This window comes from Rhodnius prolixus, unplaced genomic scaffold, assembly GCF_049639745.1.
Source record: "Rhodnius prolixus isolate KJV_2025 unplaced genomic scaffold, Rpr scaffold_2, whole genome shotgun sequence".
Classification (NCBI taxonomy): domain Eukaryota; kingdom Metazoa; phylum Arthropoda; class Insecta; order Hemiptera; family Reduviidae; genus Rhodnius; species Rhodnius prolixus.
Window position 1 is genome coordinate 34,548,105 of NW_027411592.1, and position 19,860 is coordinate 34,567,964.

Consider the following 19,860-nt stretch of genomic DNA (forward strand, 5'->3'; position numbering starts at 1 on the left):
TTAAAGCAAGAAGAGTATTTTATAATGTTGCTGACAATTCTGGGCCTGCCCTCGGACTTTATGACTCCCAAATATAACTTCAACAAGCCTTTCAAAGTCTGTATTGGGGACCGGGAGGCTTGGAAAAGTGGAACCCCAGATGTGGGAGATTCAATGTGGTACACAGATGGCTCCAAGATGGAGGAGGGAGTAGGAGCGGGAGTGTACGGGGCGAAACCGAAATGTAGCTTTTCGGTTAGCCTAGGAAAACTAGCTACAGTTTTTCAGGCTGAGCTAGCTGCAATTAGGTTCTGTGCTACTGAGATTAAAGGGCGAAGAATTATTAACTCTAAGGTCGTAATTTTCTCGGATAGTCAGGCCGCTCTACGGGCAATTACTTCCTACCAGGTCAATTCAAGGCTGGTTTGGGACTGTCTGGGTGCCCTGAAGGAAATTAGTGACCAGAATAAGGTCTTTCTAGTTTGGGTACCTGGTCATTCAGGACACAAGGGGAACGAAGTGGCAGATTTATTGGCCCCGGGAAGGCTCTGCGGGACACTTCGTCGGCCCGGAGCCCTGCTTTGGGGTTTCGAAATGTGTTAAGTCTGCGGCCATCAATGTATGGGTGCAGAGTAAGGTTCAGGAGTGGTGGCTTGCCACCACTGGGCTGAGACAGGCGAAGGAGTTCATCAGAGGCTATTCGCCGAGACTGACCGCAGAATTAATCCGTCAAGGCCGTGGGGCCATAAGGATAATTGTAGGCCTATTAACGGGCCACTGCAGGCTCAGAAAGCACATGCATCGCATGGGCCTGGCAGATGATAGCCTTGGTAGGTTCTGTCAGGAAGAGGAGGAAACGGCACTGCACGTGTTGTGTCAGTGTGAGGGGCTCGTATGGCTAAGGATGTTACTTCTCGGGGAGGAAAAACCAAGGCCTGAGAGCTTTACCCAGGAGCCACTCTCCAGAATTAAGAGTCTGATTAAACGTACGGGTCTGGAGGGTGAGCTCTAAAGCCGGGGAGCCACAATAGATCCATAGGGGTCGCGGTGGCGCAGGCCTTGAGGCCACCCTAATTTAATCTAATCTAATCTAATAATGTTGCTGAAGTAGTGAAACGAAAATATTTATAAATTTCTGTACACAATTCATGACGCAATTGATATAGCGAATTTCTGACTCATAAACAATATCATTTTCATAATACTTGCAATTTGCTTCATTTTTTCTGTTACTGTGAGACAGATCATAGAGATCTAATTTTGATTTTTTTTTATCAAGGAAATTGATTTTTTTTTTAAACCTACATGTTATCAAAGTTTCTCATTTTCCATTCAAAATTCCCACTCAAGACGAAAAATTATATCTTTCTATATCCAAGGAACATGTTCTAGGATTTAATTTTACAATAATGTAGAGTAATATCACGCCTAATTTTATCTCTATGAAATATTTGCAACATTGACTCAACCATATTTCCAATACATAATATTATTAGGGAAATATAATTACTGTTAGCTTACAAGTTTTTTTGGACTAATATCAACATCATCTAAGATGTGATGGCCAATAAAATGATGAAATATAGAACAAGTTCATTTTTATTTCAAGGGAATCGGTAATAAAGAATATATTCTTTTAAAATTAGTATATTGAGGATGATTTAATCTCCATAGCAACATTATCTCACACTTACGCCCAGAAACCCATAAAAAAGAAGTATGTTGAGGAAATGTAAATGCAACGGTGTAAATCAGAACGGTGGATAAGGGAGTAAGAAGCAGCATTATTGCGGGGTGTCTAGGAAATTAGACAAGCCTAATGGAACAGACATTAAAATAACTGTCAGTGGAAATTACGGCTATTTCTTTTTATATCAAACTCTTCCGCATAGGTAAGGTACTTAGTTCTTTTCTTAATGTAATGTAACCAGGCCAAAGAAGATTACTAGAACTAGATTTAGGCTTGCATTCTAGTTATTTGGCCAACACATCTAAACTAAATTAGCGCTGCATCATTTCAAGCATCAACACATTGATCGAATTGTTTATCTAAAATTTAAAAAATAAACGATTATTGGGTAGAAGATAAAAAAACATTTATAGCACAGATAAAGTGAACTATACTGACCTTGACCCACATCAATTCGACCACAATCACACACAGAGCTTAAGAGTTAGAACATTAGTGCACAAGCTCAAATTTAAGCAGTACTTGCTGCATCTGTACTTCGAGGAAATAAACTTCAATCATCTAATTTACTTTGTTAAAAGCTATTTAACTAAAAGAAAATTCATCATCGCACTCGGTAGCACAGTTTCAGGTCTGAGGTTAATTAAAGCTGGAGTCCCCCCCCCCCAAGGCTCAGTCCTGGGGCCTACACTTTTCAATATTTTTAATAATGACATCACCAAGCTGAAACTCAAATCTAGCTGCTCAATTTTTGCTGATGATACTACGTTCTTTATTTCTTCATTCAGAGTTGACGCAATAGCCAAACTTTTATCGATAGCCCTTGAAAAAAGTTTCAAATATTTCACAAAATGGAAAATAAGGCCAAACCATGCCAAAACACAATGTTATTTTGTTTACTCGCCGTAGGCCGGTAGTGAATAGTTTTGTCCAAATTAATGGTAACTCCCTTCCGTAGAGTAAGGAAGTTAAATACCTCGGGTTGGTGTTACGACTCCAGATTAAAATTTCACAAAACACATAAACTCAGTGTGCGATAAAGCGGTAGGAATTATGTGCAGTCTCTTTGCTCTGTTAAACCACAACTCTAACATAGATTTTCTAATAAAAAACTAGTTTATTATCTTTATATCCGTCCAGTGCTCTTACATGCAGCCTCTGTGTGGCCCAATATTTGTCGTACCAACTACGGGAAGCTACAAAGAGTCCAAAACAAATGCTTAAAGCTAGTTGGGTCATATCCCCGGTGGACACCCATAGACCTCATGCATGTAGCACTTGATGTCGCCAGCGTGTCTACATTTATCTAAAGGGCCACGGAAAAATTTGTAATTTTCTGTATAAACAGTCCCTGCCCGAATGTAAAAAGTATTGTAGACTACAGCTTAAGTTCACTTAGTTATAAAAAATATAAGCACAAAAGGCTAAAACATATCCTGCTATAATTTAACTCTAGGTTGTAAGGTTTTTTTAAATGTTTTTGTGCCTTATATTAAGTCTGGACTATTTATCAAAGTAAAAATCATGGTTGTTGAGAGTATACATATAGGCCTATGCAGCCTGAAACCTCCTTTTGAATATTTATTTGTATAACTGTTTTTAAATTGTAAATAAACTTTTCAAACTCAAACTCAAACTTCAATCGGGTATTCCTCAATTTTTTGTTTCAATTCCTCTTACATAAGTGGTTAACATTAGATTTGTAAGCTGCGTTTGGCGATATTTTTACTCGTTTGGCCGCAAAATAAACATTACCAGGCAGCACAATTCGAAGGCGATCTCCCACGATCCCCAAATCTGCCAACAACCAAGATTCTCTTAAAACTTGCCGCGGTGGATCTATTTTTAGACTAGCTACAGAGTCATGATTCAATGCAGTAACATTTATGTAGGATTGCGGTCACAGGCCCTTAACTACGAATCCAAAGACCTAAAAGCCGTAGGCCAACAAATCTTAACTAATTTATTTACTACAGAAAGTAAGTTTAACGCAAGATAAAAGTAAGAACCCAACTTATAACATCGCTCCAAGTATTCAATCATAAGAAAGGTTCTATGAGGTACCAAATCTAAGAACTCTTATTAACCGAGTAGTTTAACCCGGAGATAATTGCATGATATAAATAGATATATAATAATAACCACAACACAATATAAATAATGAATCATAACAATTACAATAGGAAATAAAAAATAATCTTAATTAGAACAATTAAATTAATTATGGATATCTTTTCATAAATCTTAAGAAATAAGAATCTGTCAACTTATCGCAAGAGCAATTAAATGTAGGCTATCAAAAGAAAAAGGTTATCACGTACATCCATAAATTTCTTTTATGAAATTATTTTTAATATCTATAAATATCCTAAGTGTGAACAACAATTGTTGAAAGCTACCTATCATGAATTCCATTTAAGATACTTAGTTTAACCGTGAGACTTAGTTTGGTTAAATATTTATAAATGAGAGGCAACCTGAAGTTCTGGGTTGCCTGCAGCGCTGGGGGCGAGAAAATATGTAAAGCAATTTAAATCACCATAGTGCGAGTTAGGCAGGAAATAGCAAGGCGGAAATCATCTGGGTTGAACCCATTGTTTTACTTTCTGGTTTCATTTTATTCGACGAAGATTATGGTGACTCCGGCTTCACCATATGAGTCCCTTCCAAAAAAAAAAACTCAGTATTTTACTGCATATGTTTGAAATGTGGTTCAGCAACTGCTGTCTTTTATTTGTAGTAAAGTTTGTAGTTTTTTGTTATTGTTTTAATTAAATAAACCAAATATTAATCTTAAAAATAAATAAATAAATATTGTTTAGTTCGACTGGACTTATCGCTGCGAATCGGAATAAATATGGTGTAAATACAATATGCAGAATACGTCACAACTCCTGGTCAGACATTAATATTAATTAAGTGTAGATGACGGCTAGTCAACCCGGTCACAATCACCTACTAGTTGGCAATGCAAGCTTTTCAAAACTTGTATTTAAAGGCAATGGTTTCTCTGATTATCTGTTGCAGAAGTTCGATGGCTGTCAAAGCGTTCATGTTTGTCTCGTTAAGGAGCTTATTACATGATAGTGTTATTCAACTTTTTGAAAGTTTTAATTAGATCCAATATGTGTCCACAATTAAGAAAAATAAATGCCTTTTATTTGGTAAATGTTTTCAGGAGATTTAATTAAACCAAATTGCAGCTTCAAGGAGCTCATAAAATTCTTATCGATTGCTAAAATGTGTTCTTATGTATCGTCAAATTGGATCTTCGATTAGATTAGATTAGGAAGGCCTACGCCACTGCGACCCTTTTGGATCTATTGTGGCTCTCCAACTTTAGAGCTCGCCCTCCAGACCCGACCGTTTAATCAGACTCCTAATTCTGAAGAGCGACTCCTGGGTAAAGCTTGGTTGGTTTTTCCTCCCCGAGAAGTAACACCCTTAGCCAGACAAGCCTCTCACACTGACACAACATGCAGTACCGTTTCCTCCTCTTTCTGACAGAACCTACAAAGGCTATCATCCGCTAGGCCCATGCGATGCATGTGTTTTCTGAGCCTGCAGTGGCCAGTTAATAGTCCAACAATGATCCTTATAGCCCCACGGCCTTGACGGATTAATTCTGCAGTCAGCCTCGGCGAATAGCCCGTTATGAACTCCTTCGCCTGCGAGCCACCACTCCTGAGACCTACTCTGCACCCATAAGTTAATGGCCGCAGACTTACCACACAATGGAACCCCAAAACAGGCTCCGGACCAACGAAGTGTCCCGCAGAGCCTTCCCAGGCCAATAAATCGGCCACTTCGTTTCCCTTATGTCTTGAATGACCAGGTACCCAAACCAGAAAGTCCTTATTCTGGTCACTAATTTCCTTCTGGGCACCCAGACAGTCTCAAACCAGTCTTGAGTTGACCTGGTAGGAACTAATTGCTCGTAGTGCAGCCTGACTGTCCTAGAAAATCACTACCTTAGAATTAATAATTCCTCGCCCTTTAATCTCGGTAGCACAGAACCTAATTGCAGCTAGCTCAGCCTGAAAACAGTAGCTAGTTTCCCTAGACTAACCGAAAAGGTACATTTCGGCTTTGCCCCATACACTCCCGCTCCCACACCCTCCTCCGAATTGGAGCCATCCGTGTACCTGGATCTTCGATATAACCTATAGAAAGGAGAATTTTGTTAGTTTTTCGAATTATCATCTGCAAAAGAAGATGTAAGAATCCAGACTAAAAGATTCATTAGCCACCTAAATGAACTTAAAGTGAACTTAAAAAAACCTATTTGAATCTATTAGAGAGTATTAATGATGAAAAGAGCAAGCGTAGAATTTCGGTAGGTGGTAGAAATGAAAACCTACCACTAAATAAAGAAAAGTCAGTGATACATCCAAACAAGTGAAAAATGATACTCAATTTATTAAACTTTCCGTACTTGTAAAACTTCTATAACTCAATTCATTATTTACTTTCCAACAGCATTTCTTGTAGAATCCAAGCTTTAGTTGATCGTATTATGGCAAAAAGAGAAGAGAAATTCATTTTTTCTTTATGTAAAATTGAACTAGACATAAAATATTTAGTTTTGCCGCATCAGCCTCTAGGATTCCAATAAAACAATCATTTAATTTCAATAGACCATAGTTATTTTATTTAATTTTCTTTTTCTTCAATTTAAGCAACTATCGCATGCACTTTATCGGTGGGAATGCAAAAAACAATTCAGTACAAAAAGATAAAGGGCGAAGTTGATCGCCTACTCGTGGTGCACCCTGCGTAAACGGTAAAGAATAGTCAGGCCATCAGACCGTCTTAGGAAGTAGGAGTTTAATCGAGTACTCAGAAGGTGCTCACGGCAAGTGTAGAAGCCTAAAGGGGGCGATCCCTCCATTACACTAGGGGACTGTGGGGGCCAATCTCCCACACCTCCAAAATAAAACAGATTAGAAGAATCAAGAAAAGAAAAACCGGACTATCTTTTATGGCAGCGATTTAGCGAGCCTCTATACCGCAAGGTAGGTGAGGTAGGGACTAGTAAGTAAAAATGTAAATTTAAGTAAATATTTTTACTAAACCTCCACTCAAAATTACTTATGTGTTTTGCAGTTGAGCCCAGCAAGGTATGGAAGAGCGTCAGGCGGTCGAAGTACTGCCACATGTCCTCTATTCAGCAATTATTATTAGTTTTGAGAAGATGAACAACAGAAGACCTTGAGTCTTCTCTCCAGCTGAGGTCATTACTATAGACTATAGACCATGATTACAATTCGATTCTAAGTTACAAACTGCAGTTCTCTAAATGAATCAGGCTAGATAACTAAAAGTAGACTAATTGCTGGAATACAAATAGATTTCCTTACTCTAGGCTTACTAGGAACAGACAAAGAAAGTATGTTTCAGAATAGAGGAAACATATGCACTGAACACTAAAGAGTGGAAGAGTAACGCCGAACTAATTTCAAGGTCGTCACAACGTTTTACATTAATTTAGTTTCCTGTCCCACTCAGTAGGTTCATTAAACTGTTAAAATACTTTTCAGCGGATATAATTTTTTTTTATTTATTTAACGGTAAAATTATAGGGAGATCAAAATATCTATTAGTCTATCTACTTCCGTTCAAAACGCTCAACTGCCTTTTTAAGTAATATCTCATTAAAACAAAATCTCTATCATGAAAGTTTGTTTTATTTGGTAGTTATTCATTTATTTTTTTAATTAAGATTTTCCTTAAATTCATCCAAAAAATACAAAGTACCCAATGTAATAGCATTATTTTCCTTCATTAGTTTTATTTTTTCTTTTGAGTTTTGAGCCAGTTAATACCTTAGGTTTTCTAATAAAACTGTAATAGAGTGCTCATCATGAGCCTATTTAAATTAGAATTCATATCTTATCATTTACTTTCAACATTAATAACTTTAATAACCTTTAACTTCCATTGGATTTATTTAAAACAAAGTTAAATTTACTGTAATTCCGATTAGCAGAAATAACGTGAGCAAGGAATAAATGAGCCTTCACATGGCAAATGAGTACAAAAAGTACACCCCAGCCGCCACAAGAAGTCATAATGCGAGACTCCTGGGTACAGGAGACAGACTGCTCTTATGGCAAACAGTGTAGAACACCGCAGGCTGGTAAATATGATGATGAAGATAGGAACGTGTCCAGACTAATTTATTCCCTGAACTTTAAAAGACAAAGCCTAAGTAAGGTAATGCTCTTGCCTGCCTCCTGTTTAACTTGATCCTAGAAAAGTACTCCAAGGATACTGGGATGCAGATTGATGGTCATATATAATAAATCAGTCCACCCGTTCAGACCTTTGCAGACGATGTGAATTTCACGTGTATGTACTGTACCTGCCTTGAAGAATGCCTTCCTCAGGCTACAAAAAACAGGAGCTTCAATGGGTTTAATTGTAAATGAAGATAAGACGAAGTACTAGTTTAATGGGAGAGGCATGTATATTGGTTGTCTTTTGTAAAAAGAATTATAGCTGCAAATAGATGCTGCTTTAGCCTGATTGAGTTCATAAAGAGCAACTTGAAGTCCTAAATCTTCACCATGTCCCATATTGGCTTTATAGAACGCTCTTCTACAGTCTTAACATTTAGCTTCGCCATGACCATTCTGAAGATCGACGAAAGCATATTTTTTCTAATTGAAAGCAATATTCTTCAAAGAATCCAGGATCTAGTGGAAGAAGATAATTTGAAGAGAATCAAAAGAACAAGCGATATATGAATTGTACGGATAAGTTAATATAGGTCATATTGAGACGGAGAAATTGAGTTTGAAGGTCGTGTAGTTAAAATTAGTTGCTAAGAAGGTCTCTGGAATGAGAGTGCCAGAAAGGTTAATAGATCCAGACTCAGGTTGCTAGATGGTATTTCCAACGACGCGATAAATCTGCTGGATACTCGTAATTTTAAGAGCAGCTGCATTCGATAGGGACAGCTGGAAAAGACTAATAAAGGAGGACAGTATCGCCACGAATAAGGAGGGTTGTAGCGCCACGAAGATAGTAGATGTTATCCATTAAGACTGCAGGTGCAGTTTGGGGATCGATAAAGCTGTGACCCGAAAGCAGCGTTTACCAGGGCGGAATGTTGAGTGTACATTTCAAACCTTACTATTTGTGGATATCTTTGGAATGAGCGTTTGGAAGGGAGAGTGCAGCGTGGAGTCCAAGCAGGGACAAGTAAACGCTCAAAGTCCGGAGCAGAGTTTGCAGAATGACTTGAAAGCTGTGAATACATGTAGGTGTTTTTTGCTTTAAACAAGTTAACCATGGTTTATATCAGGGCAAAGAGGTACCAAATTAGAGAAAATCGTTAACGCTCTTCTAGAGGAAATATACACTCACAAATTCACCTTAAAGTTGCTCATCCGGCTTACAGTATTTTGTTCGAACTTACTGACTATCCTAACAATTTTTTTTTTTAAAGGTACCTCAACACTTTCTAATTTACTCAGTTCAGCACTAAATTGAGAAACTCGAATATCACAGTAATCCTGAAAAACTTGCTAAAATTTAAGTTTTTTGAGAAAATGTTTCAAATAAAAGCGATACTCCCTTTTGTATAAGAAGTTATTGCACGAAGTGCACAGAAATGCGATGGAACCATAAGAGTTTTGGAAAGAACTTGAGTTCTAGCAGAAGTATCTTTGTTCTTGCAAATATAATTTAAGATGTTTTGTTCGCACGCATATATTTGTTCGCACGCATGAATTTGTTAAAAAACCTATAGAATTTCGGGAAAAAATTATTTTTATCTGATGGAAGCAAGATTGAGGTTTTTAAACCACAAAATGTAATAACAATCTGGAGAAGAAATAAAACTGGTTTGAATACAAAAAATATATTAAAAACTGTTAAGCATGGAGGAGGAAATATCTTGGTTTGGGGCAGTATGGCTTATTCTGGGGTGGGTAATTTAGAAGTTTTTGAGGGCATAATGACAGCTCGGTCTTAGGTGGAGATGTTGCGAGGCAACTTGAAGGCAAGTGCTGTAAGATTAGGTTTGGAGAACGATTTTCATTTCCAGCAGGATAACCATCCAGAACATACGGCCAACATTACAAAACATTGGCTCCTTTATAATGCCCCAAGAAGATTACTGACCCCACCTCAATCACCAGACCTCAACCCAATTGAAAATCTGTGGCATATTCTGGACAGGAAAGTCCGCCAGACCTCTATTACAAGTAAGGAGCACTTAAGACTAGTGTTAGTTAATTCCTGGAACAATTTATCAGATGAGGTGACAAGAAATTTAGTTGAATCAATGCCAAGGCGTTACAAGCCGTAATTGAAGCTAAAGGGATGCACACTAAATATTAAGGACAATGTTATGATTGGTTATGGGTCAACCAAATTAGTTTTTGAAATGTTTAACTAGGTGTGCAAATACTTTTTTTGCAGTATAAAATAACATTATGTTCTTTATACTTAATTTATTTGACTCTTTTGCATATTTATATTTATCATCTTATAGTGCTTGATATAAGAAGTTAAATAAACGTAATTTGGGTAAAAAAGCGAATTTTTTTTTATATGAAACCTTAAAATAACAGGGTGTGCAAATACTTTTTTTGCCTATTGTACATATCTGGGCCAAAAAAGTCTGTGAACACTAACTAAATTTTATTACTTTTATATTATCTTAGTAGAAACTTCTTTTATTTCCAAATGAAATATACTATTCGATAGAGGGGAACCAGAGTTTTTCATTTTATATTCAATATTTTATTTTTGTTCAACAGGAATATCACAATTAAATGTTTAACAAAACAACACCCCAAACGAATGCAAAAAAAGTCTGTGAACAGCTGTATAAATGTGTAAAAACATTAAGATAACAAACAGAAAAACGATTGAGTTTCAAAGTTCTCTATTGTATTGTAGAAACCACTACAGTCAGTTTTGTGAATAAATAATCTAATTAGCACATATTTAACCACTAATATGGAAGTTCCCAGACCAATTAGGGAACTTATTGTGAGGTTGCGAAATGAAAGAAAAAGTATTCGAGAAATAGGGAAGATAGTTCAAAAAAACCCTTCAACGGTGCATAATATAATTAAAAAGTACGGAAATGTGATTAGTAGGCCACGCAGTGGGCGGCCACCAAAACTTAATTCTTTTCATAAACAATTCATTTCAAGAAGAACCCAGGACAAGCGCTCAAAAAATCAGTCAAGAATTATCAAGTGATTATGGTGTAAGCGTTACACCACAGACAATTAGAAATAAATTACATGAATACGATTGTTGCGGTCGAGTCCCAAGGAAAAAACCTTTTATCAATAAAATAAATCGTAAGCGCCGATTGGATTTCGCGAAAGAATATGTTTCTAAGCCTTCTAGTTACTGGGAAACCGTAATCTTTTCAGATGAGTCGAAATTCAATGTTTGTGGGTCTGATGGACGACAAAAAGTGTGGCGAAAAAAGAATGAAGCTATGAAAATGAAAAATATAAAGCCAACTTTTAAGCATGGGGGAAGCAACATTCTGGTGTGGGGTGCATGAGTGCTAAAGGAGTGGGCAAGTTAGATCTAATTAATGGTATGATGGACCAATATGTGTATGTGGATATATTAAGACGCAATTTAAGAGAAAGTTCAAAAAAATTAGGGTTGGAGGGAACGTTTGTCTTCCAACAAGACAATGACCCGAAACATACCGCACTAAAAACTCGGGAATGACTTTTATATAATACACCCCGGCGCCTAAACGCCCCTTCACAATCGCCAGACCTTAACCCAATTGAACATTTATGGGATGAAATCAGCCGCCAAATAAATAAAAGAGAAATAAGAAACCGAGAACAATCAGAAAACGCTATTTTAGAAGAATGGGATAAAATTCCAACATTGATGACCACAAAATTAGTAGGATCGATGAAAGCTCGCTTGTTGGAGGTGATTAGGAACAAAGGAGGTCCTACAAGTTTTTAAAATTTATAATACACGTACAATGTGTAAGAATGATTTATTATCTGCAAAGTGTTCACAGACTTTTTTTGCATTCGTTTGTGGTGTTGTTTTGTTAAACATTTAATTGTGATATTCCTGTTGAACAAAAATAAAAGATTGAATATAAAATGAAAAGCCCAGGTTTCTCTCTACCGAATAGTATATTTCATTTGGAAATAAAAGAAGTTTCTATTAAGATAATAATAAAAGTAATAAAATTTAGGTTAGTGTTCACAGACTTTTTTTGCCCAGTGTACATATATGTTTGGTCATTCCAAAAAATAATAATAAATCAATAATGAAAGTTGGGTTTCAGTTAACAATTTGATTATAAAATTTACCAAACCACAATAAATAGATTATGATAAAGTAACATAAAAATTGCCTAAGGCCAAACTTAAAGTGCACTCTGCAGCTATTAGAGAAAGAAAGATATTTTTTTAATATAATTTTCTGCTTTATTAGAAATGAAAGCAAATGATAAAGATGTGTGAATTATTGATTACATATATTGACAAGCTGATGAAAGTAACCCGCTTCTGCTATAAACAATAAACCGTTAGAAGTAACCTTCATTTCAGCTTACTTTGATACGTTAACTACTTTAAATACCATACATTCTCTACGCTTATTTCTTTGTAAATCCGGATTTTATTTTCACAAAGAAAAGAAACCAACTTGTTTAAATAATTGTAAGAATAATTTATTTATAATTAATATTAGATATTAATGCGCGATTACTCTCTAAACACATGAGAGATGTTGTTAAAATAAGTTAACAAGGTGAAAGTGACATTAATACGCCATGATAAAGTAGGTAAATGAAGGTGTTTTCCAGATAACTGTGAAACAAAACAAATCTCCATGGTAACAGAAGGTTTACGAGAAACAAAATGGATTCTTCGTACAAGCATTGTGCATGTTGTTCACTTGTCTTTCTAGTAAAATAATGGTGGCCATCCTTTAATAAATGAAGAAGATGGAGATTGGTGTGTTTGCCTTTTACTAACAAGTTCGTGACGCAAGATGTCCGTCCGTCCTAACCAATGCACATCCTTGCACACATCTACTTTTTTTTTCTTGATCTGGCAAAGCACCCGCTCCAGTATTGTTGCAATGTAAGACTAACAACAACACATTGTGACCACTAATGCAAGTCGCTGTTAATTAAAATAGTCGAACTATTTACCTTCAAATAAATTATTTGCAATAAAAAAATTTCATCTTTAAAATGTTTAATTAACTTTCTACAGTTTAATAAAAGTTTATAAGTTTGGTCATTTTTCAGATGAAAATAAAAGAAATTGAGGTTATCAACTACTCATCACCAAAGTCTTGCGCAAGTTACGGAAAGACAAAAACAAATAACGAGATAGCATTTAAGTAATGTGTGTTACTTACGCACCGAACTACAAGTATCACTGGACGCACCTGTAACTAATTTAGCTTAGATTAGCTGCAGAAAAGTTTCTGAATTAACACGAGCCTTCAGCACCTAAATCTGGTTCAGAACTCTTTCACGAATCTCTCTTACACTAATTGACAAAGTTTCCTGCCATACGATAAGTTTCACGAACGTAAGCTGTGCAATTCGGAAATGTTAGAGCTATTATCTCTAGACTTTACAGAAACCCTTAAAACAGGTTTTCCGGAAAATTTTAAATAAAAATATTAATTATTATACAATTATTAATTATTAAATTGTTGGAGTCGTTTAAATGAATAATTTAAAAAACGTCAGAAAAATTAGTTTGTTAAAGCAGCGTTTCCCAACCAGTGCTGGTTGGTGGTTGCGAAAAATAATAATGGCGGACATGAAAAATTTAAAAAAAATTAAAGCTTAAAAATATCATAGAAACGTTTTTTCCCAATAATACATAAAAATTATTTTAATTAATAATAAATCAACTAATTAATAATAAATCTTTAACAAAAACTTACAGTTTAAAATGTTAAGTATAAGGGTTGATTAAACGCCAAAAGGTACACAAATCAGCAAGCACCCAACATTTCATTAATTCTTCATTAATATTTAAGTAATTTTACTGCATTAATATTCATTAATATTTTTTAGAATTTATTAGATGTCACAGACCCTTATGCTGGCCATTTTCGTCTACAAAATATTTGTTCAAGTAGCACTGTAGATTGACTGTAATATGTAGTTATTTATAATAATCAAACTATTAAATACAGGATAAAAAGAAAAACGTTATAAAAAATAAAAAAAAATTATGAGGCTAAAAAATTCAAAACTTTTTTTTATAAAAAAAAATGTAATATGTAATATAAAGTAAATAAGATATGTATATTTTTAGGACAGCTAATTATTCCAGTATTTTACTATAAGTAAAATTAGGGGGACTAAATTAAATTACAATTGAGAAATCAATAATTGTTGTTGAATAATCTACTTGTTATTAACTCTGTGTTATTTGTGCTCTCGAATATTTCGGTAAGACGAATTCAAGACAGTAGCCTACTCTAACTTTGTCTTTTTCTACTTTAACATGCATGTACATATGTGTGATTTATCATAATTATAACAAAAAAATATTATAAATGAAGTGGCCAGCATAAGGGTCTGTGACATCTAATAAATTCTAAAAAATATTAATGAATATTAATGCAGTAAAATTACTTAAATATTAATGAAGAATTAATGAAATGTTGGGTGCTTGCTGATTTGTGTACCTTTTGGCGTTTAATCAACCCTTATACTTAACATTTTAAACTGTAAGTTTTTGTTAAAGAGATTTTTGTACCTTTTGGATAGATTTTCCTTTTTGTCTATTTTACAAAGTTACATATCTGCTTTACAGATTTTTTTAAATTTGGAATAAGCAATTCTATCATTATAACCTGATAAGATGGTAAGTCGGAACCGTAACTACCACTAGAGAGATCTTTTTAAAGAATGATTATCGTTAAGGTCCCCCAAACCATCCACAGTAACAACTTTTTTTGAAAAAGCGTTTTGAATAACATAGGAAGGTACTTGTGCGTGAATAGCAAAATTAAACTGCGATTTCATTACTTCCTTTTAAGAGGAGTAAGAAAAATAAACTGCGATTGCAGAACTTCTAGGCAAAGAGGCAAAGATTTTTTAATCGAACGACAATTCATTGATTTAAATCGGTTCACTCATTGATAATTTAAACGATTGCAGTACTTCCTCTTAGTAGGTGCAAGAGCATCAGCAATGTAGAGGAGCTTTAACCACTTATTCGAGCTGAATTTTATCAAAATCGGACTAAGCGTTATAGAAATATTGGTAATAATAGTTTTAGAAAGGGCCTTATTTGGGTGGGGCAAACTCTCCTCCTTATGAGGCACAGCGTCGAGACTTTTAAAGTCCCTTAACAAGTGTAAGAGCTGATCGCCGCTTTAATGTTACGTAGGGGAGCCCTAACCCTATCATCCTACCAAATTTTATCAAAATCGGGCCAAGATTTACAGAGTAATTAGTAATAATAATTTTGGAGGGGGCCTTACATAAAGGGGGCTAACTCCTCTCCCATTCGATGTACAGGGTCGAGACCCCCAAAAGGCACATCTACATAAAATTCCGAATCGAATGACACCTCATTCATGAAAATCGGTTCGCGCGTTTAGGCTGTACGTTGTTTACAAAAAAGGTAACAAGAACAACAACAACAACAACAACAACAACAACAACAACAACAACAACAACAACAACAACAACAACAACAACAATAAGAAGAAGAACAAGAACAAGAACATTTTTTGAAAAAGCCGTTTTTGCTCATTTTCGGCAACTTTTTTCTCGAAACCTATTAGATCTGGGTTGTTGCAAAAAAATTACAGCTATAAAGGAGGATTTGCCCCATATTTTAAAGAAAATTTGGGAATTTTATCTTTAGTAGAAAAAGAGAAAAAAATTGTCAAAGTTGGGTCTTTTTCAACGTTACGCTTTTTCGTGCACTTTTTGACGATCAACCCTTATACAACTGTCCTACCGGACAGTTTTAATAAATAAATTAACAAAAACTTACAGTTTAAAATGTTAAGTATAAGGGTTGATTAAACGCCAAAAGGTACACAAATCAGCAAGCACCCAAAATTTCATTAATTCTTCATTAATATTTAAGTAATTTTACTGCATTAATATTCATTAATATTTTTTAGAATTTATTAGATGTCACAGACCCTTATGCTGGCCACTTCATTTATAATATTTTTTTGTTATAATTATGATAAATCACACATATGTACATGCATGTTAAAGTAGAAAAAGACAAAGTTAGAGTAGGCTACTGTCTTGAATTCGTCTTACCGAAATATTCGAGAGCACAAATAACACACAGTTATAACAAGTAGATTATTCAACAACAATTATTGATTTCTCTATTTTAATTTAATTTTACTTATAGTAAAATACTGGAATAATTAGCTGTCCTAAAAATAACATATCTTATTTACTTTATTTTACATATTACATTTTTTTTTATAAAAAAAAGTTTTGAATTTTTTAGCCTCATAATTTTTTTTTATTTTTTATAACGTTTTCCTTTTTAACCTGTAATTAACAGTTTGATTATTATAAATAACTAGATATTACAGTCAATCTACAGTGCTACTTGAACAAATATTTTGTAGACGAAAATGGCCAGCATAAGGGTCTGTGACATCTAATAAATTCTAAAAAATATTAATGAATATTAATGCAGTAAAATTACTTAAATATTAATGAAGAATTAATGAAATTTTGGGTGCTTGCTGATTTGTGTACCTTTTGGCGTTTAATCAACCCTTATACTTAACATTTTAAACTGTAAGTTTTTGTTAAAGAGATTTTTGTACCTTTTGGATAGATTTTCCTTTTTGTCTATTTTACAAAGTTACATATCTGCTTTACAGATTTTTTTAAATTTGGAATAAGCAATTCTATCATTATAACCTGATAAGATGGTAAGTCGGAACCGTAACTACCACTAGAGAGATCTTTTTAAAGAATGATTATCGTTAAGGTCCCCCAAACCATCCTCAGTAACAACTTTTCTTGAAAAAGCGTTTTGAATAACATAGGAAGGTATTTGTGCGTGAATAGCAAAATTAAACTGCGATTTCATTACTTCCTTTTAAGAGGAGTAAGAAAAATAAACTGCGATTGCAGAACTTCTAGGCAAAGAGGCAAAGATTTTTTAATCGAACGACAATTCATTGATTTAAATCTGTTCACTCATTGATAATTTAAACGATTGCAGTACTTCCTCTTAGTAGGTGCAAGAGCATCAGCAATGTAGAGGAGCTTTAACCACTTATTCGAGCTGAATTTTATCAAAATCAAACTAAGCGTTATAGAAATATTGGTAATAATAGTTTTAGAAAGGGCCTTATTTGGGTGGGGCAAACTCCCCTCCTTATGAGGCACGGCGTCGAGACTTTTAAAGTGCAAATCTGTACAAAATTTCGATTCGAATGACATTTCATTCATGAAAATCGGTTCACGTGTCGATAATTTGAAACGATTCCTATACATCCCCTTAACAAGTGTAAGAGCTGATCGCCGCTTTAATGTTACGTAGGGGAGCCCTAACCCTATCATCCTACCAAATTTTATCAAAATCGGGCCAAGATTTACAGAGTAATTAGTAATAATAATTTTGGAGGGGGCCTTACATAAAGGGGGCTAACTCCTCTCCCATACGATGTACAGGGTCGAGACCCCCAAAAGGCACATCTACATAAAATTCCGAATCGAATGACACCTCATTCATGAAAATCGGTTCACGCGTTTAGGCGCTACGTTGTTTACAAAAAAGGTAACAACAAGAACAAGAACAAGAAGAAGAACAAGAACAAGAACATTTTTTGAAAAAGCGGTTTTTGCTCATTTTCGGCAACTTTTTTCTCGAAACCTATTAGATCTGGGTGGTTGCAAAAAAATTACAGTTATGAAGGAGGGTTTGGAGTAAGATTTAAAGAAAATTTGGGAATTTTATCTTTTATAGAAAAAGAGAAAAAAATTGTCAAAGTTGGGTGTTTTTCAACGTTACGCTTTTTCGTGCAGTTTTTGATGGTCAACCCTTATACAACTGTCCTACCGGACAGTTTTAATGAAATATCATTTTTCTGCAACCATGTAGGGAAGTTCTCATTACTCAATTAAAATCAGCTGTGTAATGCCCAACTTCCCACACTAGTGGGGGGAAATTCCCATTAGTGTCACTTTCCGCACTAGGGTGTGGAAAAACTTTATTGTGCTTCCTTGATATAAGAAGTTTTGTTATTAACATAAATATTTTCTGTAAAACTTTAATAAGCTTATTTAACGTAACTAAATAATTAAAAAACGAATATTAAAAAATAAAATAAAAATTGAAAGGAATATAGAAATAAAAATAATACTTTAATAAATAATTAGATATTTTTAATTATAACAGTTAAAAAGGTTATAGTGTTACCTTATAGAAATTTAAAATGGATTCTAGTGATTCCTGTTTAGAAAACACTCCTCCATCAATAAAAGAAACAGCAGAAAATGTAATAAGTAATGTAAATAATTGTAATATAACAATAAATGTTTAAATAAATAAATTACTTTTTGTAGACTGTAAAAATGAAATTTTTAATTTTTTTAGTTAATAAATGGTTGCAGAAAAAATATAATATTTAACTCTAGTGTAAAGTATTTTCCTCACACTCGGCAATTTGCACTTGCACTCGCATCGCTTCGCTCGCTCGTGCGTGCAAACCCTGCCTCGCGTGAGGAAAAGTACTTTCCACACTTGTTAAATAAATAACTATTACTGAATGAAATTTTTACACTTCTGAGATTTTTACGAAAATCTGCTTCATTTTCTATACACTTCGTACTGGATAAAGATTTTTATTTCAACAATTCGTTTTGGGCATTTTGAGATGTGTTAGAATGTTTCTGTTAGTAATGAAATTTTGAAATTGTAGCGTGAAAGTTCAAAGCAGATTTTCTTTCTATTTCGGAGAGCCACAACATGGATTCTGAGCACATATCTGTGCATAATCACGGAAATACAAAATAATAATTTAAAAAGTACAATATACACTTTCCTAAGTGTTTCAATATTTCTCCCCAAATTAGCATATTTAAGACTACGTTATCTATTTACAGATGACAGACAGTGCAGTGACGTACGAAAGGATCTTTCAAAGTGGGACTAAATTACTTTGATGCAACAATCTCTGAAGACCAAAATCCGAAACCTATTGTACTGCGATAGTAAACAGGAGTTTATTAGGTTCAACGAAGCGTTACAGCTATTTTTGCCACACAATCAGAACTTTTTTGGGAGTTCTTTCATTCCAAATGATTTCTATTACGTCTTCCCACTACGTAATAATATTTAGGCTTATCGGATTTGTCAATGTTCAATTTGTATTGTGGTAAAATTAAGTTTTGTCCATAAATTTCAATATACGAAATAATATTTAGTTCATGTGACGTTCTAAATTTATTTAGAAGTTGAACAAAAAGTATAAAGAAGTAACTAAAAAAATTAAAATCTTTTGTACAGCAGCCTTAGTATAAAACTTCTCTTGTACTATTTCTTTGAACTGCTCATGTTGTGGAGGATATGGTTTAGTAAAGACGGCATCGCTGGCAGAATGTGTGTTACGTAGAAAGGTCGAAGCTCCCTCTCTGCTCCGATGGACACATATTATGCCAGGTCACGTCTCAGACAATGTCACCGTGTCACACTTCTTGTGTTAGTGTGCAGGACTTCTCTTATCCGTCTTCGAAGAAGATGGACCTCACACTGCTTTATACAGTACTCTGTTTCCCGCAGTAGCATAACGGAGAATCGAGTATTACAGCAATAGAAAGTCCATTAAATTTAAAATAAATGTAGACAAAATTAAAGAAATAGTAACAGCACAGAGTTCCCTAAAATTAACTTTAAATCATATTAGTTAAGTTGTTAACTATAAAAAAAACTTTAAAATATTTCAAAATTTGATAAAAAGGTTTACAATGAATTATACAGAAGAAGAAAAGAGGTTCATTTGATTGGGCATTTTATCATTTTATTGGAACTCTTATTTGGTCTAGAAAGAGGTTTTTAACCTGTACAAGAACTATCTCATCTACTTTGACAAAAACATCTAGTCCTAACCGATTTGTAGAAAGAAATAAACATGTCGGTCATATGAGCGCTATTTTCCTTAAAAATTAACAATGAATTATTAATTCGCAGCTTCCAGCA

The 19,860-nt window shown here is 34.5% G+C and overlaps 1 protein-coding gene and 1 long non-coding RNA gene across 10 annotated transcripts in view; one reads left to right on the top strand and one right to left on the bottom strand.

Annotated features, from left to right (window-relative positions):
• LOC141450533 (uncharacterized) overlaps nucleotides 1-19,860 on the bottom strand; it is a 248,211-nt gene that overhangs the window by 180,290 nt on the left and 48,061 nt on the right. The window lies entirely within an intron of this gene.
• LOC141449538 (uncharacterized) lies at nucleotides 4,427-19,021 on the top strand. 4 transcript variants are annotated; one of them, XR_012455586.1, is made up of 4 exons: nucleotides 4,427-4,833; nucleotides 6,349-6,684; nucleotides 6,776-6,902; nucleotides 18,768-19,021. It is a non-coding gene; the product is annotated as an uncharacterized lncRNA (long non-coding RNA). The 4 variants fall into 4 exon arrangements; XR_012455583.1 differs by lacking the exon at nucleotides 18,768-19,021 and adding an exon at nucleotides 12,942-13,254; XR_012455585.1 differs by lacking the exon at nucleotides 18,768-19,021 and adding an exon at nucleotides 12,492-12,700.